Source organism: Furipterus horrens, unplaced genomic scaffold (genome assembly GCF_987537825.1).
Source record: "Furipterus horrens unplaced genomic scaffold, mFurHor1.1.pri manual_scaffold_10, whole genome shotgun sequence".
Classification (NCBI taxonomy): Eukaryota; Metazoa; Chordata; class Mammalia; order Chiroptera; family Furipteridae; genus Furipterus; species Furipterus horrens.
The window spans coordinates 9,923,672-9,936,417 of NW_028327180.1; positions in this window are offsets into that span (position 1 = coordinate 9,923,672).

Consider the following 12,746-nt stretch of genomic DNA (forward strand, 5'->3'; position numbering starts at 1 on the left):
GAATCTGAAAAACAGGCTTATAGAGAGCAGTTGGTCCTTTTTGTCTATCTAGTTGGAGTTCTAATAAAGGCTAACTATAAACTCCAACTCTCTCATTAATTTTTAACGTAAATTTAACACACCAGATAAGTTTCTTAGGAGGCTTGGAGACTGTATTATTTCCCCAGGTCTCATTACTAAATGTCAGTTTGCCCTATTTTGTTTTACACAAAAATTACATTTAAAAAATATATGATTTCCTGGAAGCGAAATTGTAAGAAATGAACATGCTATCTTCAGATAAAATACTATAGAAATCTTACTATGTGAATACTTTATACTAGCAGGTTATATTTTTCATGACATTTTACAAAGAGGTTTAAAAAAAAAACTAAGAAAGGCAAGTCAGATAAGATTACCACTATTTTACAAAAGAAAAACTGAAGCTCACAGAAAGGCCGGATAATTCCCTCCATACCACAGACTATATTTTGTAACCCTATTGACATAAAAACTATTGCATTGTATACATTCAGTCTCTTATGCACAATTTTATAAGACTGAGTTGTGATCATCATCATCTCCAGTCTTCCTTGTAGTTCTAAAATTCTGTGGTTTACAAGCTGATCCCTGATGAATGGGGTATAAAAGAAGTGTATTGAAAATGATCATGCTCATATAAGTGTGGTAAAAAAGGAAGTCTAAAGGATTTATGTTTTAAATATACTTATGAAGGTAGACCACAATTTTATTTTTTTCTACTTTTCTGAACTGTCTTAGACTGTCGCAATGTAGTATGGAGTTGTTGAGACAGAGGAGAAGCTCATGACGGGATACTTCAATAAAATATTCAAAAATCAAACACCCTGGGTTCAATCCTGACTCTGCTACTTTCCAGCTGGGTGACCTTGCCGATGTGTATTAACATGTGTGTGCATGTTAACTCAGCTTTGACAAGGGGAGAGAATCATGAAAGCCCGGGTGCACACTTTCAGTGACTTGCTATCCATGGAGAGCAAACGGTCACCTGCACAGCACTAGATCAGTGTGAGTGACAGCTGTCAGCTTTGGTTGCTTCTGAGTCGTTAAACAATTGATTTCCAACATGCCAGCAAAACTTTGAAGCGTCTGGGAAATTAAATCCTGAAATCCAGTAGTAGTTAGTAACGGGAAGAACATTACACACTTGCAGAAGCAATTCTAATAGGAGGCCACTTTCCACCTGTTGGTTTATGTGGAAGAAAGAGAGTGAATGAGGGAAGGGGGAAAGAAGCCCCCACACTCTAATAACACTAGTGCCCAACATAGAAAGACTGTATAGAGATGCGCTATCACAATATTTCTCATCCTACGTTTTAGTCAATACATATTTTCTGACTAAATGAATAGCTATGGTCCAGACAAAAATTGTCAAAGGTAGAGGTAGGTCAGTCCTGAGTAAGTTTAGAGCTATTAGCCAGGAAGTTTTATCAGGAAGGAAGATTGTCAAGCGATCTCCCAACGAGAAGAAGCAATATGATATACTCTTTAAATCTAACTATTTTTATTATTTATTAGAACTGCCATGTAAATAACTTATGGTACATTGGTATTCAAGAAATAACACATTCCACTCCATTAAAAAACTTGCAAAGTTAAAAACGATGATTAGTCTTCAGCAGCCATAAAACTCAGTTTTAACAGAGAACAGAAGATATTTTTCAATCCTTCTTAGAATTGGCTTGATTATGTGAAGATACAAAACCAAACTGAACTAAAATCACATTTTTTTTTCATTCAGAAAAAATCTTCCTTGAGGAAACATCAAACATAACATTGATAAAAGGCACAGAAAAAAGTGACATTGATGGGGAATTGAAAGTAGTTGCCAAACTGGAATGCAAGACCATGTCTAAATTTTTAGGAGTTAAAAGAAAAACAACAACAATGATAATTGCTATTTCCTGAGCTTCAGTACTAGACATAGCAGGACATATGGTTTCATTTTGGGGTCTCTAGTTTCTTATGAAAATGTTGCTATTTCTGTAGGCATCTTCATTTAAGGGAATGGGAAAAGCAATGAATTAAAACCAGACTTAATTCAGCTGATTTCAATTTTTAGCTTTCACATGTTTAACCTACAACTAATAGAATTTGTTGAAAAAAAGTTGTACTAAGTAGGGGGAAAATAAAACATTTAGAAATCTTATTATCTAACACATCTCAAATATTGAGAGTACGTGATAAAAAATTATAAATCTCCTTTGATCTATCCCATTGCTGCTAAGAAGTTTTATCCACTTTCTATTTTACAAGTTTTATAGGGAATAGAAGGCGTTATTTCCTGAATAACAATTTACCACAAGTTATTTACATGGTAATTCTAATAAATAATAAAAATAATTGTCAAGAATTTATGCATCATATAATCATATCAGTGTTTTTTAATTGTATCCAAACAACTAAAGAAAGTAAGACTTCAAATTTTTTTAGGGAAGTCGTGTTTTGGGAGTAGGATTTTAGTTTCATTTTATTTAAAGTCTATAGCCAACCGTAACATGATTTTTTAAAATCTAGAGCCTCATTTCTTAACTACCTAGAAAGCACAAGTCATTATCCCAGACTATTTAATATGTATGTGGCACCGTGTCTTTCTACTGCAATGGTCCATTTGGTGTAATAGTTATATAAAATACATATTAACAATTCTTAAAACACATTGTATTTCATACTAAATAATAGAAATACAAACAAAGAAATCAACTAAGCTCTCTCAGCACATAGCTTCGAAGGGTTAAACTATAGTTTAAGAGCAGATCAGAAGAGTTGTTTTGATCCCATTCAAAAGCAGATGTTTCCAAGAGTAACATGCCATACTGCTTTCTTTTTACCACTACACATCATATATGTTACATGCCTATATATAATATAAATATTTATGTATAGTATCTTTGTTGACCCAGAAACTACCAGGTCAATGTCAGTTTAATATAAATGAATTGACTCTGCTGTAGAGTCCAAGGAAACACCCTCTCCTTCCCACTTTCACTTACCAACCTAAGTTATTGGGATTTATGTTCTGCAAAATAACAAACTCTTTGCTATTACATACCCTGAGATTAACACAATAAAAAGTGCATGAGTTTGTTAAACCTTCCTCTCCCAAAGATATTCTAGTTCCAAACTTGTTTCAGTTGAAGCTTGAATTAAAAACACTTTTCCATTAGTACAGTAATATTCCCATTATAGACAAGTACAGAAATAGTAGTAAAAGAGAAAACGCTAATGAAATATACTCCGAGAATGACAAAGAGAGGAAATGACAGAATTCTTTATAGTGGCTTCCATTACCCCAAGATTGTCTTTTTTTCTGACTCAGTAAATAAGGTCAAATTCATTGAAGAGGCTGTTTGTTCAAATGAGGCCACACTGGAGAAAAAAATCCTTCTTGAGAGGTAACTGGGATAAAGCTATTTAGTTTGTTTCTTAAAATACATGCTTATCTTCTGCAGAATAAAATTGATTTTAAAATATTCTCTGTATTCAAGAGGAAAGAACAAAATCTACCCAAATATTTATAATGGATTAAATGCTAGTGCAAGCCCTGAGCAGAGGACTTATGGACTCCAACTAGTAAAGGAAGCTGTTCATCTAATATCTTACAAGGCAATAAGAAGAAAGCATTTGCCCAAAAGAGGACAGATTTTGTGTATTCACATGCGTGAGTAGTTTTGTGTGAAATTCTTGATAAAGTTCTCAAAAACACAACTCTGCGCTGTTGCCAGTGCACTGTTATTATTTTTCTACTTGTAAATTGCTCAGTAGTCATCTAATTTTAGTAGAAAATGACAAAATGTGGAACCCCTCCTACAAATATAATGATCTCCAGCTGACTTAAAAGCAAACTTTGTGTTAATGTACCTTTGCTTTTGTGGTTCTGTCTCATTAAGACATCTTTAATTGGGCACAATTGGTTTCCAATTAAAAAGCTCAAGTCTTGTGCCAATGTGGTTATTCAAGTCTGGTCTACACAAACAACATTTGCTGCGGCTGCATGGATTTATATTTACTTTTGCTGCATATTCCTTTGATCCTGAGATCCTAGGAAAAAGAAAAGAAAGTCCTGAAATTTTGTGGTAGAATGACATTTGCTTTTTTAGGTTGGCAGCCAGCATCAAGTCCAGGTTTGTTTCCTCCAGGCTATTTCTTACTAATTAGCTTCCCTTTGTCTGATTTCTTTTCTACATAAAGCAGTCACTAATCTTTGAAAACCAAAGCACACACATACAAATAGTTGTGAATTCGACATGCATTCAACTTGCCTAACAAGCCTATAAAAGTTTAAAAAATAACAGAGCTCTTTGGATGAACCCTAAAGCCTTTATAAATAGTAACCATCTCCTAAGTTATAAAATAGAAAAATCGATTTAGAATGATAAATCTGCAGGCCCATTAAACTACTGCAAGGGATGAAACCTCTGATAAAGAGAAAAGAGAACAGGTTTTCAAAGAAAGGGGAAGGACGTGGTGTGTGGATTTCACAAAAGGCAGCTCTGGTCTGAAAACAAAGGAAAATAACAAGAGCCCAACAAGAAAAGATGACCCACTATCAATAAGGGAAAAATCAAATCACTAGAGACGTGATTAGAACAATCGTCGTCGGCAGCCGTCCGTCTCGAGAGACGATGGTGTAGCTTCTTAAGAGTCTATCTGCACCGCCGAGAATGGCTGTGCAGTCCGACTCGGGAGTGACACGGTATCTGTCTCCTCCCGTGTTGAATCGACATCTTGCGATGACGCTGGAGTGTCCTCTCCAGTGGAGCTGAAGCTACAGAGCCTGGGCAGGGTGATATGGAGGGTCTGCTGTTGCCCATGCAGCAGACCCCCCCTCTCTTCGCAGCTGAAGGGTCCAAGGGAAAGACGGAGTCAATACAGCTTGGCTTCAGGTGCGCCGCAGGAGTTGCCGGTGTTGACTACAACGTCAAACCGCCTTAGGGACTCCGGCTCCGGATTTTCTGTCGGGGTTTACTCCCTTAGCCTTTCCGCTGAAGAGGTATGCCGCAAGGCAGCGGAGGTTTTTTGGAGTCAGAGTTTTCCTTCTCTGATGTGCCCTGACTGGAAGATCGAACCAGCGACACTTAGCTCGCAGGCCGACGCTCAATCCACTGAGCCAAACCAGCCAGGGCTGGTTTGGAAGGATTCACCTTCCCTGTGAATCCCATGAAAGCACGATGCTTCTTCCTTCCTGATTCCACAGAAGGCTAAAATCTGATGTCAACTTCTATTTTGACATGTACCATATTGTTGTCAGTTTTACTTTTTTCCTCTCTCCCAGAAGAATAGCATAAAACATGATGCATAGTAGGTCCTCAAAAATATTTCTTAAAATAGGAAAATCAAGTTCATCTGTTTTGTTGCTAGAGTCACATTCCTATGTGTGAGTTTTAGTCCATAAATACCATCTCTTCTAGAAAATTCACTGGATAATAAAAATTTAAGTCCAATCATGATTTACAAAATGAGAAAACAACCCATGGACTGGAAGAAAATATTTGCATAAGACACATCTGATCAAGGACTGTTATCCAAAATACACAAAGCACCCTTAAAACTCAACAATAAGAAAACAAACAACCCAATTTAAAAATTAGATAAAGCCTTTAACAGACACCTCAGCAAAGAGGAAATTGTATGGTGAAATTATTTTGGCTATTCAATGTGATCTATGACATTTTACAAGTAAGGTGACCTTCAGTTCACCCTGAGAAGGGTAGGCCCATATCATGTGAAGGGAATATTTTTGTATGGGGAAGTGGGCCTTTTAACTTGTTTGTAGCCTGGGCTTATACAGCTCTTAAAAAGCATTTGGCATGTGGCTACAAGTCTCCTGTATTAACACGCGTCGCTTGGCTGTATATAGCAAGCCCCACCCCTTTTAATTGCAGGACTTTCTCTCTTGCTGCTACCCGAGACTCTGCTTCTGTCTGCAAATTCCCTTAATAAGCTGCTGATGTAATTCTGGAGTTTTCAGCCTCTCTTTTGTTTCTAGGGCCCATCGTCCTTTGGAGACTGGTTTCAGGACACCTCGGGAAATTTTCCAAACAGCTATATAAATGTCAAATCAGCGTATAAAAAGATCCTCTGCATCATATGTCATCGGATATGTGCAAATTAAGAACAACAGTAAAATACCACTATATACCCGTTGGAATGGCCAAAATCTAGAACACTGATAAGACCAAATGCTGGTGAGGATGTGGAGCAACAGGTTGGCTGTTTCTTAGAAAACTAAATGTATTCTTACTACATAATCTCGCAATTGCATTCCTTGTTTTTCTCTCAGAGGAGTTCAACTTATATCCGCACAAAAACCTGTACACAATGTCTATAGCAGTTGTGTTCATAGCTGCCAAAACTTGGAGGCAACCAAGATGTTCTCCAGTAGTTGGATAGATTAAGAAGTTATAGCAAAAATAGATAATGGAATTTTACTCAACGTTAAAAAGAAATGAGTTACCAATTTATGAAAAGACACGGAAGGACCTTAAATACATAATATTAAGTGTAGCCAGTCTGAAAAGGCTACGTGCTGCGTGCTTCAACTCTATGATAGTCTGGGAAAGGCAAAAATTATGGAGAGGTGTAGTGGTTGCCAGGGGTTGGGCAAGGAAAAAGATGAGTAGGTGGAGCACAGAGGATTTTTAGGGCAGTGAAAACTCTCTGTATGATGCCACAATGATGTATACAAGTTATTAAACATATATCCAAGCCCACAGAACATCAACATCAAGATTGAACAGTAATGTCAGCTATGGACTCTGGGTGATGATGATGTGTCAACATAGGTTCATAAATTGTAATAAAGACACCACTCTGGTAGGGAATATTGATAATGGGAAGGCTGTACACATGTGGGGGCAGAGGCTCTATGGGAAATCTCTGTACCTTCCCCTAAATTTTGACGTAAACCTAAAATTGCTCTAAAAGTAGTCAGAAAGTAAATTAAAGAGGCAATTATTTATACAACTCTTTGAGAGACGTGGGGAGAAGTAAAGAACATGACTTTAAGGCTAGACTTTGTATGCATCCCTTCAGACAGAGCAATAGGATACTAAGAGCTGTGAATCTCAAGAACCTTATTGTTTGGGCCACGTGAAAAATAGGTTAGAATTTTATAATAGTAACTAAGAGGTGGGCCAGGCCACAGCGTGTGTTGCCTAAAATCCTTTGAATTGATTCCCTCTACTGATGGTGCAGAGTTAGGAGAGCTTATTGAATAGAGATCGAGTAGATAATATTTAACCTAGCTGTATGTACAACTAAATGTCCTTGACACACCTGAGTGGTACTGGGAACCTGGTGCATGTGTTTTGCTAACACATAATCAAAAAGACTAGTATATTTAGACCTCTGCTACTCAGTATAACTTTCAGGTTTATTGAATGGGATTGACAAACTTTATTCAACAGCATGAGTTCTACTCATATGTGTACGACCAATAAAAATGATTAGGCTGTTTTCTAAGATAAAAGTATAAGCTAAATGCACATAATCACAGGTCTACAAATAAAGAAAGATATGTGTATACTGTGGTTGAACTGACATGATGGTTTTGATAATTGGTTATGTAGGTGCACCATAGAAATGTTGGCTCGGCAGGTGCTCCTAAAACAACAAAGTGTCCTTTTAGATGGTGTGCTTGCTGTCACTGGTGTGGACATTGCTGCCCTGAGATGAACTGTGGGTCGGGTCCAAAAATCTTAGTGAAAAGCTCTTAAATTAACCTAGTTGGTATCTTCATTGGCAACACTTGTTTTTCAAATGCCAAACTCAATACTAATATCTTCCATATGAAATAAACATGGAAAATTGTTGGTAAAACACAAATATATTGAGAAAAAAATATATAGGTCATTCCAGAATCTTTGACCTCTCATTTTGGCTTCTTGCCCTGCTGTTTTCCTATCCTGCAAGGTCCAAGGGTGGCAACCATCAGCCTATGAGCCCTTTCTTTCCTTTTGCCAACATTAGAAGTCAAGATAAGGAAGTGTACTTTTATTAGATTTGCTAGAAAGTTTTAATTTAGAACACATAAATTCTCTCATTTAGAATACTTGCAGCCTGACCTTCAACTTGCCAGGAAAAATTATCATAACTGCTTACCATTTGGGCCTAATGAACAATTTATATTTAATTTTTAAAACATTTAAAGTAATTTTCAAGTAATCTGTAGACTTTTTAAATTAAAATTATAACTTTATTAAAAAATTAATCATAATCTAGGCACAGCAAACTTTCAAGTATTAACAATAATATGAATACACTATTGTATCTATCTAGTAAATTTAGTCACAGAACCTAATAACATATAAAATATATAGTCATACATCCATTTAGCAAAATGGGATGGTCTAGGTTTCTATCTGGTATTTCATCATTATCAAACAGTTTAATTCTTTAGCTATAAAAATATACTTCAATCTCACATATTTAAGGAAAGATAATTTAATTGTGCATTAGGGTTGTTCGTTCATTCATTCATTCATTCCAGATTGTATGTTTTGAAAAAGAAATCAAGATTTATGCTTTGAGGAACGAGACATTTCATCGGCTGGTAAGTAGAAATGCAACCTTTTGAAGGTTGCAGCAATGTCATCTGGAGAGTGATTCTCTCTCCAGCCCGAGAGCTGCATGAGAGCAGTTAGTGCCGCTGTCCAGAGAGAACAGATATTTGGGAAAGGACTACTGGACAAAGAGGAACGCAGCATCACCAGCATAGGCCAAAGGAGAATGTACATTCCTTAATGCTTGCTTTGTTCTTTTCTACCTTCAAGAATAAGGAAGAGGAGGAAGAGGAGAAAGGGGAGGAGGGAGGAAGAGAAGAAGGAATAGGAAGAGGAAGAAAAAGGGGAAGAAGAGATGGAGGAAGAAAAGAGAAGGGGGAAAGGAAAGAAAAAAAGAAGCATTTAAAAATATTTAAAGCAAGTTTGAAGAACTGAGAAGGGGAAATATAGATGTCATTCTGCTCTGTCAGTCAGATATGCGAAGTGATGTGGCTGCCGGCGTCTTTTAGACACACAGAGGGATCACTTGACGGACTGGGTATTTGGGTTTCCTTCACATAATATATTCATCTTGAACAGCAGGGGGTACATTTTCCAAATAGGTCACTAGGGATCCCCACAAATCCCATTAGCTGGTAATAGGATTTGTGTGCATAAATTCTCTTGCCCTGAAATTTTCGATTTCGGTGTTAATTTTCCATATGACCTGCATATCCATTAGTATAAATTAGGAGAAACTTCTCTGGGAAACTTCGCATGGTTGTCTTTTTTCTTCCTTTTGATTATTCTTTTCTAGAAAGACAACTATTTCCCAAGGTTAATCTGAAAAATTCCCTAGTGTCCGAAAGCATCTGAGGAGGGATTATGTAGCAGAGAAATCTTGAAATACAGTTATTCATGGTTTCTTTTAGATTATTAGGAAAGAAAAAAAAAAGTAACTCATTTCTTTTATTACACTTTTAAACTATTAGAACAAGCAATATTATGCTCATATATTTTAAGAATACTCTAACATTTATTAATGTTCATACAATTAACATAACTTTTATTTGCCCACTGTCAATATCCAAGATAATCTCACCAATTTGGATTTTTGTGGGGAAAAAGTCTGTCTTTGGGTCCAAAGGCTAATGGAGAATCATGAACTTTTCAAATGAAGATGGTCAGGAAATGCAGTGTTCACTTCTCAGCCATTCCTTATAAACTTAGGAGAGAAATAAGGAAATAAAGCCCTAACTAGGAAAAACAAATTTGGCAGGCTTCTCTGAGTGTTGTTTTGAACATTCATGTTCATTTGAAGCCCAAATCCAAGTGAAAACACAAGAAGTTTGAGCATGGACATGTAGAATAGGGGCAAAAAAATTATCTGTTCCCTGGGCTCCTATGGCTAAATTCACACAGATCCATCTGACATAGTAATAAGCAGCTTATTACCTAAAACAAATTGGCTTTCAGTAGTAGTAATGACCCTGAAATACAATCTCACTTGTTTGAACAAATACAAGGAGGGTGTAATAAGAATCCTACGGGACACGTATCATTGTCCAGTTAGAAAAATAAGGAGGCTGCCTATAACTTGTAAGTGACTCAGACGTATTTTTCTCACTTAAGCCCTCTTAATAAACTTAGAAAATGGATATCATCTTCGTTTTGGCCAGGGAAGACAAAGATGCTTGGAGAACTTACTTGGCTTCCTGTGTACACACTCGGTACCTGGTTTTAGTAGCCTGGTTCTGCCGTGTTCCAACGATACCTCCCTGCTCATCCAAGAGTGCGATTTAGTCCCTTTTAACCCATGCTGATTTGTATCATCGCGAGAGGTGTGTTTACTAATTCAATGGCAAGTCTTAGGTCTGTTTTGTTTCGTTTTGTGTCAGTGGCTATATATGCAGATAATCTGACACACTGAATGTAAGCCTCACAGTAATTCAGGTTTCAAGGGATTGAACAAGCAGAGTTGAATATTCCCATGTATGGGTTTTCCATTCTTAAAGATGGCTTTGTATTTTTCCCCACTATTGTTTTTAAGGGCCTTTCCTTCTACTACGGCTGAAAAAAGGGCCTCTGCAGATTGATGAGGGGAGTGGCTGTGTTGATGCAGGGTGGAGAGCACAGTGGGACCACAGGGAAGGGGGCCTGAAGCGCTCGGTGCTGACCTCACTCCCTCGGTGCCAGAAGTGATTCATTTTGGAGGATCAGTGCGTCAGTTAACTATCGCTCCAATAACCCTGTAGGACACAGGGCCGCAAGTTCTCAGCAGCACGCCGCATAAGAATTGAGTTAGGTCATGCAGCTGTGGGACGTCTTGGGGATGGTTAACCTAGATTGGGCTCATCTGGGGCGGTGCTTCTCCATGTCTGTCGTCTCCCTTTCATGCACTGGCTAATCCAAGGCAATTTTTTCTCCTGCCAAGAGCAGAGGATTAGGAAAGCAACTTGAAACTCTCAAGGCCTCTTGAGGCATGAACACAGACTTGGCAACCATCACGTCTGCCATATTGTATTTGGCAAAACAAGTCGCATGGCCAAGGCCAAAGTCAGACGAAACAAAATAGACTATATCCTTCTAGAAGGAGGAACTACAAAGTCGTGTGGCCAAGGGCAGACACACTGAAACAGGTGAAGCATTAGGGTTATTAGTTAATTTATTATATAGCCTGAATAATCCCTGACTGGAGAGAAAAAACTGAAGAATCGTCTCACTCCAGTCCAGAAATTTGAAAGATGTATTAGTTGGGTCTTACAACCCCTGTGAAAAAAACTCAGTTTCAAGAGGTTTGGAAAACCTTCAGGCAACTGAAGATTTTGTAAGACTTCAAGAGGTACCAAGGCAACAGCTGAGCTATGTAGAAGATCTACAGGTATATGGTCTCTTGGACAAATGGAGGTTTCAACACGCACACCTCAGACATTGCCCTCTCCTTTTTTTTTCTTTTAAATGAGGAAAAAAGTGTAAAATGACTGAACTATAGAATAATTAATATCCTATTAATTTAAACCTCTTCTGTGTCCCCAGGCCTTTCATTTGGTAAAGTAGCTGTAATAACTTAAAACTAAAACTTCACATTCAGGTGCGCTTGGATTTTTATGCAATGGTCTCATCTATTATGTCAATTCAGTCCAAATAACCCCGTTTTGAGAGAAAGCCTGAGATTAATCACACCGAAGTACACGTAAACCGGCCTAATGAAGGTCACTTTGCTAGTTCCAGAATTGCTCGGGACCCTTTTTTTCATAACTCTCTGTGATCCTATGTAATTCAATCACCGTGTTTCCAAGTGTTATTGCCCTGGGACCCAGACCTGGCTCTGTTCCCACTTGCATGTGCCTCTACAGGGACAACACGCTTTATTGCACTTCACAGGTGTTGTGTTTTCCACAAACAGAAGGCAAGACCCTCTACCAGCAAAAAGAGGACTCACTTTATTGCAACAGTCACTTTATGACCGTGGGCTGGAACGGAACCTGCAAGATCGGAGCCTGCAAGATGGTGGAGGTATGCCCTACTCGGGAGGAGGGGAGCAAACAAGAGCGGGAGTCGGGACAGTGGCGGGGATACTAAATGTAAGCAACTGTGCTCCCATCTGGGCAAGGCTTTGCACTCTCTGGACGGCTCTGCTAATCAGCCTCCCTGGAGAATTTCCCCAGGCCCAGGCCCTGGTCAATTCTGGCTCAAAGTTCTTCCTAGGGTAGAAAGGAAAAGAAAAACATACTGGGAGCGGTATGTGTGTGTGTTGGCAGTGGAGAGGTGTCTGGTTTTTTTTTTTGTTTTTGTTTTTTGTTTTTCTAAAAATAAGGGTGTATAGAATAAAGGTGGCTGTTCCTGTTTGATTTTTCTGCATCTTTGATGTCAGACCTGTGTATCTGGCTCATAACCACCCCTTTGTCCTATTCCTAGGCGGTGCCTGCCTCTCAGAACGGGCCAGAAAGAATCTGTCTGGGTCTCTCTTTAGTCAAAAATATTCATATCACCTTTTTAAAAAATAGCAGTGGCCATGAAATTTCTGCAACACGCTCATTTGTACAGCTTCAGGGGATGTAGTTATAAGCTCTTAGAAATCATCGCTGCTGTTCGTAGAGTTGTGTCTAAGATCCCTTCATCGCTCTGCGATGGAAGCCATCGTGGGTCTAGCCTGTCAAAATTGGTGATCGGTACCAATTATTTGCATGTGTGGTGTCAGAACTCAGAAAGGGGGTGATTTTTTTTTTTTTTGCATTTGCCAGG